Source organism: Rattus norvegicus, chromosome X (assembly GCF_021556685.1).
Source record: "Rattus norvegicus strain SHRSP/BbbUtx chromosome X, alternate assembly SHRSP_T2T, whole genome shotgun sequence".
In the NCBI taxonomy this organism is placed as follows: Eukaryota; Metazoa; Chordata; class Mammalia; order Rodentia; family Muridae; genus Rattus; species Rattus norvegicus.
Window position 1 is genome coordinate 63,327,002 of NC_141554.1, and position 9,650 is coordinate 63,336,651.

Consider the following 9,650-nt stretch of genomic DNA (forward strand, 5'->3'; position numbering starts at 1 on the left):
TATAGGAAGAGTAGTGATTTTTACATATTAATTTTGTATCCTACTATTTTGCTGAAAAGTTTTTCCAGCTGTATGATTTTCCTTGTGGAATTTTTAGGTTTTAAGGTCAGTTATATAGACAATCATATCATCTGTAAATAAATTGATCTCTTCTTTTCCTATTGTATTTTCTGAAACTATTTCAACTGTCTTATTGCTCTAGCTAAGAATCAAAGCATTATATTAAATATATACAGAGAGTGGACAAATTTTTCTTCTTCCTGATATTAATGGAAATATATTTAACTTTCTTTCCATTTATGTTGAGGTTGGCTGTGTGCTTGCTACACAATACATTTATTATTTTGAGGTATATCCCTTGTATCCAAGTCTCTAGAGAACTTTATACCACTTCAGGGTATTGGATTTTATAAAAGGCTTTTTTTGCATCTAATGAGATGATCATATGATTTTTTTTGCCTTTCACTCTGTTTATATGGTAAACTAAAAATATGAATTTACATATATTGGACCATCCCAGCATCTATGAGATGAAGCCTGTTTTTCCATGGTGCTTAGACTTTTTGATGTGTTCTTGGATTAACTTTGCAGGAATTTGATTGCATATTTTATCATCCATGATCATAAGAGAAATTAATCTGTTATTTTCTATCTTTGTTGGGTCTTTATGTGGTTTAGGTATCAAAATAACTGTGCCCTCTTAAAAAGAACTAGGTAAAATTTCTTCTCTTTCTATTCTGTTAAATAATTTGAGAAATAGTCATGAAGTTCTCAATTGAATGTCTAATAGAATTCTGTACAAAAATATCTGGTCCTGAGCTTTGTTTTTAATTGGGAGATTTTAATTATTGTTTCAATTTCATCAGGAATTATACATCTGTTTAAATTGATTATCTGCTCTTGATTTAAATTTAGTAAGAGTTAATTATCCAGTTCTTTTAGTTTTTCAATTTGGTGGTTACAAGTTTTTAAAGTATGTCTTTATAAATATTTGGATTTCCTTTGAATTTGTTCCTTCTTTTTTTTTAATGCCTTAACGTTTGCACCTGTATTAGGTTTTACTGTTATACTCTTTTGTTTTTATCTTTATTAAATTGAGTATATCTTATTTACATTTCAATTGTTATTCCCCTTCCCCATATACAGGCCACCTACCCCTAACCCCTCCCCCTCCCCTTCTATATAAGCTTCCCCTCCCCATCCTCCCCCAATTACCACCCTCCCCCCAACAATCATGTTCACTGGGAGTTCAGTCTTGGCAGGACCAAAGTCTTCCCCTTCCACTGGTGCTCTTACTAGGCTATTCATTGCTACCTATGTGGTCAGAGTCCAGGGTCAGTCCATGTATAGTCTTTAGGTAGTGGCTTAGTCCCTGGAAGCTCTGGTTGGTTGACATTGTTGTTCATATGGGGTCTCGACCCCTTCAAACTCTTCCGGTCCTTTCTCTGATTCCTTCAACGGGGGTCCCGTTCTCAGTTCAGTGGATTGCTGCTGGCATTCGCCTATGTATTTGCTGTATTCTGGCTGTGTCTCTCAGGAGAGATCTACATCCGGTTCATGTTGGCTTGCACTTCGTTGTTTCATCCATCTTATCAAGTTTGGTGGCTGTATATGTATGGGCCACATGTGGGGCAGGCTCTGAATGGGTGATCCTTCTGTCTCTCTTTTAAACTTTGCTCCCTATTCTCTGCCAAGGGTATTCTTGTTCCCCTTTTAAAGAAGGAGAGAAGCATTCACATTTTGGTCATTCTTCTAGAGTTTCATGTGTTGTGTGCATCTAGGGTAATTTGAATATTTGGGCTTATCAAATATCCACTTATCAATGAGTGCATACCATGTGTGTTTTTCTGTGATTGAGTTACCTCACTCAGGATGATATTTTCCAGTTCCATGCATTTGCCTATGAATTTCATAAAGTCATTGTTTTTGATAGCTGAGTAATATTCCATTCTTTAATTGTACCACATTTTCTGTATCCATTCTTCTGTTGAAGGGCATCTGGGTTCTTTGCAGCTTCTGGCTATTATGAATAAGGCTGCTATGAACATAGTAGAGCTCGTGTCTTTGTTATATGTTGGGGCATCTTTGGGGTATATGCCCAAGAGAGGTAAAGCTGGGTCCTCAGATAGTTCAATGTTCAATTTTCTGAGGAACCTCCAGACTGATTTCCAAAATGGTTGTACCAGTCTGCATTCCCACCAACAATGGAGGAGTGTTCCTCTTTCTCCACATCCTCACGAGCATTTGCTGTCACCTGAGTTTTTGATCTTAGCCATTCTCACTGGTGTTAGGTGAAATCTCAGGGTTGTTTTGATTTGGATTTCCCTTATAACTAAAGATGTTGAACATTTCTTTAGGTGTTTCTCAGCCATTCTTCATTCCTCAGCTGTGAATTCTTTGTTTAGCTCTGAACCCCATTTTTAATAGGGTTATTTGATGACCTGTGGCCTAACTTCTTGAGTTCTTTGTATATTTTGGATATAAGCCCTCTATCTGTTGTACGATTGATAAAAATCTTTTCCCAATCTGTTGGTTGTCGTTTTATACTAATAACAGTGTCCTTTGCCTTACAGAAGGTTTGCAGTTTTATGAGACCCAATTTGTCAATTCTTGATCTTAGAGCATAAGCCATTGGTGTTTTGTTCAGGAAATTTTCTCCAGGGCCCATGTGTTCACGATGCTGCCCCACTTTTTCTCCTATTCGTTTGAGTGTATCTTGTTTGATGTGGAGGTCCTTTGTCCACTTTGATTTAAGCTTTGTACAGGGTGATAAGAATGGATCGATCTGCATTCTTCTACATGCTGACCTCCAGTTGAACCAGCACCATTTGCTGAAAATGTTATCTTTTTTCCATTTGATGGTTTTGGCTCCTTTGTGAAAAATCAAGTGACCATAGGTGTGTGGGTTCATTTCTGGGTCTTCAATTCTATTCCACTGGTCTATCTGCCTGTCTCTGTACCAATACCATGCAGTTGTTATCACTATTGCCCTGTAATACTGCTTGAGTTCAGGGATGGTGATTCCCCAGAAGTCCTTTTATTATTGAGGATAGTTTTAGCTATCCTGTGTTTTTTGTTATTCCAGATGAATTTGCAAATTGTTCTGTCTAACTCTCTGAAGAATTGGATTGGTATTTTGATGGGGATTGCATTGAATCTGTCGATAGCTTTTTGTAAAATGGCAATTTTTACTATGTTAATCCTGCCAATCCATGAGCATGGGAGATCTTTCCATCTTCTGAGGTCTTCTTCAATTTCTTTCTTCAGAGGCTTAACGTTCTTATGATACACATATTTACTTGCTTGGTTAAAGTCACACCGGAGGTATTTTATATTATTTGGGACTATTATGAAGGGTCATTTCCCTAATTTCTTTCTCGGCTTGTTTCTCTTTTGTGTAGAGGAAGGCTACTGATTTATTTGATTTAATTTTATACCCAGTCACTCTTCTGAAGGTGTTTATCAGGTTTAGTAGTTCTCTTGTGGAACTTTTGGGATCATTTAAATATACTACCATATCATCTGCAAATAGTGATATTTTGACTTCTTCTTTTCCAAACTGTACCCACATGATCTCCTTTTGTTATATGATTGCTCTGGCTAGAATTTCAAGAATTATATTGGATAAGTAGGGAGAGAGTTGGGCAGCCTTGTCTAGTCCCTGAATTAATTGTATTGCTTCAAGTTTCTCTCTATTGGTTTGATGTTGGCTACTACATTTCAGTTTATTGCTTTTACTATGTTTAGGTATGGGCCTTAAATTCCTGAACTTTCCAGGACTTTTATCATGAAGGGTTGTTGAATTTTGTCAAATGCTTTCTCAGCATCTAATGAAATGATCATGTGGTTTTTATCTTTCATTTTGTTTATATAATGGATTATGTTGATGGTTTTCCGTATATTAAACCATCCCTGCATGCCTAGGATGAAGCCTACTTGATCATGGTGGTGATTATTTTGATGTGCTCTTGGATTCAGTTTGCCAGAATTTTATTGAGTATTATTACATCGATATTCATAAGGCAATTGGTCTGAAGTTCTCTTTCTTTGTTGGGTTTTTGTGTGGCTTAAGGATAAGAGTAATTGTGGCTTCATAGAAGGAATTAGGTAGCACTCCATCTGTTTCAATTTTGTGGAATAGTATGGATAGTATTTGTATGGAGTCTTCTATGAAGTTCTGCTACAATTGTGCACTAACATGTCTCGACCTGGGCTCTTTTTAGTTGGGAGAACTTTAATGATTGCTTCTGTTTGGTTAGGAGTAATAGGGTTGTTTAAATGGTTTATCTGTTCCTGATTTAACTTTGGTACCTGGTATGTGTCTAGGGAATTTTCCATTTCCTGAAGATTTTCAAGTTTTGTTGAATATAGGCTTTTGTAGTAGGATCAGATGATTTTTTGAATTTCCTCTGATTCTGTAGTTATGTCTCCCTTTTCATTTCTGATTTGGTTAATTTGGACAGACTCTCTGCATCCTCTGGTTAGTCTGGCTAAGGGTTTATCTATCTTGTTGACTTTCTCAAAGAACCAACTTTTGGTTCTGTTGATTCTTTGGTCCTTTTTGTTTCTACTTGGTTGAGTTCAGCTCTGAGTTTGATTATTTCCTGTCTTCTCCTCCTCCTGGGTGTATTTGCTTCTTTTTGTTTTAGAGATTTTAGGTGTGCTGTAAAGCTGCTAATATATGTCCTTGCCTGTTTGTTTCTGCAGGCACTCAGAGCTATGTGTTTTCTTCTTAGCACACCTTTCATTGTGTCCCATAAGTTTGGGTATGTTTTACCTTCATTTTCATTAAATTCTAAGAAGTCTTTAATTTCTTTCTTTATTTCTTCCTTGACCAGGTAATCATTAAGTAAGAGCAATGTTCAACTTCCATGTATATGTGGGCGTTCTTTCCTTATTGTTATTGAAGATCAGCTTTAGCCCATGGTGGTCTGATAGGATGCATGGGATTATTTCTATCTTTCTGTGTCTGTTGAGACCTGTTTTATGACCAATTATATGGTAAATTTTGGAGTAAGTACAATGAGGTGGTGAGAAGGAGTTATATTGTTTTAGGATAGAATGTTCTATAAATATCTGTTAAGTCCATTTGTTTCATGATTTCTCTTAGTCTGTCTATGTCTCTGTTTAATTTCTGTTTCCATGTTCTGTCCATTGATGAGAATTGGGTGTTGAAATCTCCTACTATCATTGTGTGAGGCGCAATGTGTGCTTTGAGCTTTAGTAAGGTTTCTTATATGTATGTAAATGCCCTTGTATTTGGAGCACAGATATTGAGAGTTCATCTTGGTGGATTTTTCCTTTGATGAATATGAAGTGTCCTTCCTTACCTTTTTTGATGACTTTTAGTTGAAAATTCATTTTATTCTCTATTAGAATGGCTACTCCAGCTTGCTTCTTCAGACCATTTGCTTGGAAGTTGTTTTCCAGCCTTTCACTCTGAGCTAGTATCTGTCTTTGTCTCTGAGGTGTGTTTCCTGCAAGCAGCAGAATGCAGGGTCCTCATTGCATATTCACTTTGTTAATCTATGTATTTTTATTGGAGAGTTGATAACATTGATGTTGAGAGATATTAGGGAATAGTGATTATTGCTTCCTCTTCTATTCATATTTGGATGTGAGATTATGTTTGTGTGCTTTTCTTCTCTTGGTTTTGTTACCAAGAGATTTAGTTTCTTGCTTTTTCTAAGGGGTAGCTTGCCTCCTTATGTTGGGCTTTACCATTTATTATTCTTTGTATTGCTGGACTTGTAGAAAGATTGTGTAAATTTGGTTTTGTCATGGAGTATCTTGGTTTCTCCATCTATGTTAATTGAGAGTTTTGCAGGATACAGGAACCTGGGCTGGCATTTGTGTTCTCTTAGGGTCTGTATGACATCTCTCCAGGATCTTCTGGCTTTCATAGTCTCTGGCCAGACGTCTGATGTGATTCTGATAGGTCTGCCTTTATAAGTTACTTGACCTTTTTCCCTTACTGCTTTTAATATTCTTTATTTTGTGCATTTGGTGTTTTGACTATTATGTGATGGGAGGATTTTCTTTTCTGGTCCAATCTAGTTGGAGTTCTGTAGGCTTCTTGTATGTTTATGGGCATCTCTTTCTTTAGGTTACAGAAGTTCTCTTCTATGATTTTTTTGAAGATATTTACTGGTCCTTTGAGCTGGGAGTCTTCACTCTCTTCTATACCTATTATCCTTAGGTTTGATCTTCTCATTGTGTCCTGGATTTCCTGTATGTTTTAGACCAGTAGCTTTTTCCACTTTACATTATCTTTGACAGTTGTTTTGATGATTTCTATGGAATCTTCTGCTCCTGAGTTTCTCTCTTCTATCTCTTGTATTCTGTTGGTGATGCTTGTATCTATGGCTCCTTGTCTCTTCCTTTGGTTTTCTATATCCAGGGTTGTTTCCCTGTGTCCTTTCTTTATTGCTCCTATTTCCATTTTTAATTCCTTCACCCGTTTGATTGTTTTTTCCTGGAATTCTTTCAGGGATTTTTGTGATTCCTCTCTATAGGCTTCTACTTGTTTATTTATGTTTTCCTGTGTTTCTCTAAGGAAGTTCTTCATGTCTTTCTTGAAGTCCTCCAGCATCATGATCAAATGTGATTTTAAATCTATATCTTGCTTTTCCGGTGTGTTTGGATATTCAGAGTTTGCTTTGGTGGGAGAATTGGACTCTGATGATGCCATGTACTCTTCTTTTCTGTTGCTTGGATTCCTGTACTTGCCTCTCGCCATCAGGTTGTCTCTGGTGTTACCTTGTTCTGCTATTTCTGACAGTGGCTAGACTGTCCTATAGGCCTGTGTGTCAGGAGTACTGTAGACCTCTTTTCCTGTTTTCTTTCAGCCAGTTATGGGAACAGAGTGTTCTGCTTTTGGGCTTGTAGTCTTTCCATTCTACTGGTCTTCAGCTGTTCCTGTGGGCCTGTGTCCTGAGTCCACCAGGCAGTTTGCTTGGAGCAGAAAACTTGGTCTTACCTGCGGTCCCTTGGCTCAAGTTGCTCGTGGGTGGCTGCTTTTGAGCTCTCCATGAGGGCGGCAACCAGGAGGGCCTGCCCCACCTTTTCCCAGGGCCTCCATGCAACAGGGTCCCAGATGGAGTTAGGTGTTTTCCTCTGGAGTGAGAAATGTGGGCAGAGTGTAGTCTCTTCTGGCTTCCCAGGCGTATCTGCCCCTCTGAAGGTTTAGTTCTCCCTCACACGGGATTTGGGTGCAGAGAACAGTTGACCAGTTCCCTTCAGGTCCAGGTGGTGTCTGGACTGCAGGGGATCTGCTGTTGGAGTGCCCCTATCTTCCCGTTCCCAGAGGCCATATACAGTTTCCTCTTGGGCCAGGGATGTGGGCATTGGTGGAAAGTATTGTTGGTCTCTCCCACTCTGCAGTCTCAGGAGTGCCCACCTGTCCAGGTGGTGAGCTCTCTCTTCCAAGGGGTTTGGGAGCAGTGAGCTTTGGGATGGGATCATCGAGGTTGTGGCTCCAGCTAAAAACCGGAAGTGTCCGGTCCCAGAGGAATTTTGCCCCTGTGTGTCCTGAGTCCACCAGGCAGTTTGCTTGGAGCAGAAAACTTGGTCTTACCTGTGGTCCCGCAGCTCAAGTTGCTACTGGGGGGGGCTGCTTTTGAGCTCTCAGTGAGGGCAGCAACCAGGAGGGCCTGTGCACCCTTTTCCTGGAGCCCCTGTGCACCAGGGTCCCAGATGGCGTTAGGTGTTTTCCTCTGGAGTCAGAAATGTGGGCACAGTGTAGTCTCTTCTGGCTTCCCAAGCATATCTGCACCTCTGAAGGTTTAGCTCTCCCTCCCACGGGATTTGCATGCAGAGAACTGTTGATCGGTTCCCTTCAGGTCTGCGCGGTATCTGGACTGCTCTATATTTGTTCTTATGTGCCCCTTTCCATTCCTAATTTTGTTAATTCGGATCTTTTCTATTTCTTTTTTAGTTAGTATAGCTAATAGTTAATTGATCTTATTGAATTAAGAAAAACAACTCTTTTTGTTTCACTGTTTTAGTTGTTTTTTTTTTTCTATTTTATTGATTTCATCCCTGAGTAATTCTTGCCATTTACACATTTCAGGTGTAATTTTTTTTGTCTTAGTTAGGGTTTTACTGCTGTGAACAGACACCATGTCCAAGGCAAGTCTTATAAAGGACAGAGTTTAATAGGGATGGCCTACAGGTTCAGAAGTTCAATCCATTATCATCAATGTGGGAGTAGGGCAGCATCTAGGCAAGCATAATGCAGGCAGAGCTGAGAGTTCTACATCGTCATCTGAAGGCTGCTAGTGAAAGATTGACTCCCAGGTAGCTATACTGAATGTCTTAAGCCCATGCCCATAGTGTCATGCCTACTCCAACAAGGCCATACCTCCTAATAGTGCCACTCCATGGCCAAGGCATATACAAACAATAAATTTTTTCTTTTTTATTCTATAGCTTTCAGGTACTTTATTATATCACTAATATGGTATCTCTCCAATTATTTTTAATGTATGCATTTAGTGGTATGAACTTGCCTCTTAGAACCACTTTTATTGTGTCCCATAAGCTTAGATGTGTTGTGGTTTTATTTTTATTCAATTCTAAAAATTTTTCATTTCTTTCTAAATGTCTGTCTTGACCAATTTTTCATCCAGTAGTAATTTTTTCAGTTTCTATCAGTTTGTGGGCATTCTTTTGTTCCTGTGGTTGTTGATATGCAGTTTTAATCCATGGTGGTCAGACAGAAGGCAAGAAGTTATTCAATTTTCTTGTATCTTTTGAGACTTGCTTGGTGTCCAAATATGTGGTCAATTTTGAAAAAAAAACTTTAATGAAATACTGAGGAGAAAGTATATTCTTTTGTATTTGTGTTAAAGGTTTTATAATATCCATTAGGTTCATTGGGTTTATTACATCATTTCACTCCATTTCTATGTTTAGTTTGTGTCTGGATGCCCTATCTATTGCTGAGTTTGGGCACTGAAGTTACTACTGCTGTGAGAAGGTAAATATGTGCTTTAAGCTGTAGTAGTGTTTTGTCTATGAGTTTGGATTCCTCTGTGTTTGATTAACAGATGTTCAGAATTCCAGAATTAAATGTAAATAAAAAATATCCAATTGAAAAAACTATATTATTATAGTTAAATCACACACACACACACACACACACACACACACACACAAAGAATTCTAGAATACTCATCATTTTTCCTCTGGTGAGCATGTAGTATCCCTCCCTATCTCTTCTGATTAGTTTTGTTTTGATGTCTATTTTGTGAGATATTAATATTGGTATGCAAGTTTGCTTCTTGGGAGTTTCTATGCCATCATTTTACCCAGAGGTGATGCCTACCATTGCTGTTAAGATGTGTTTCTTGTATGTAGTTGAAGGATGGTTTCTCTTTTTGTATCCAGTCTGTTAATCTCTGTATCTTGGGGTTGGGGGAGAGGAGTGAAACCACTGATATTGAGAGTTATCAGTGAGCAGTGTTTATTGATTCCACTTAGTTTGTTGTAATGTATGTTTGCCCCCTCTTTTAATTTACTAGTAATGGATTATTTATTCCTTGTGTTCTCCTGGGTACGGTTAACTTCTTCAGGTTGAAGTTTTCATTCTATTCACTTCTGTAGAGTTAGATTTATAAATTAGATACTGCCTACATTTGATTTCATTG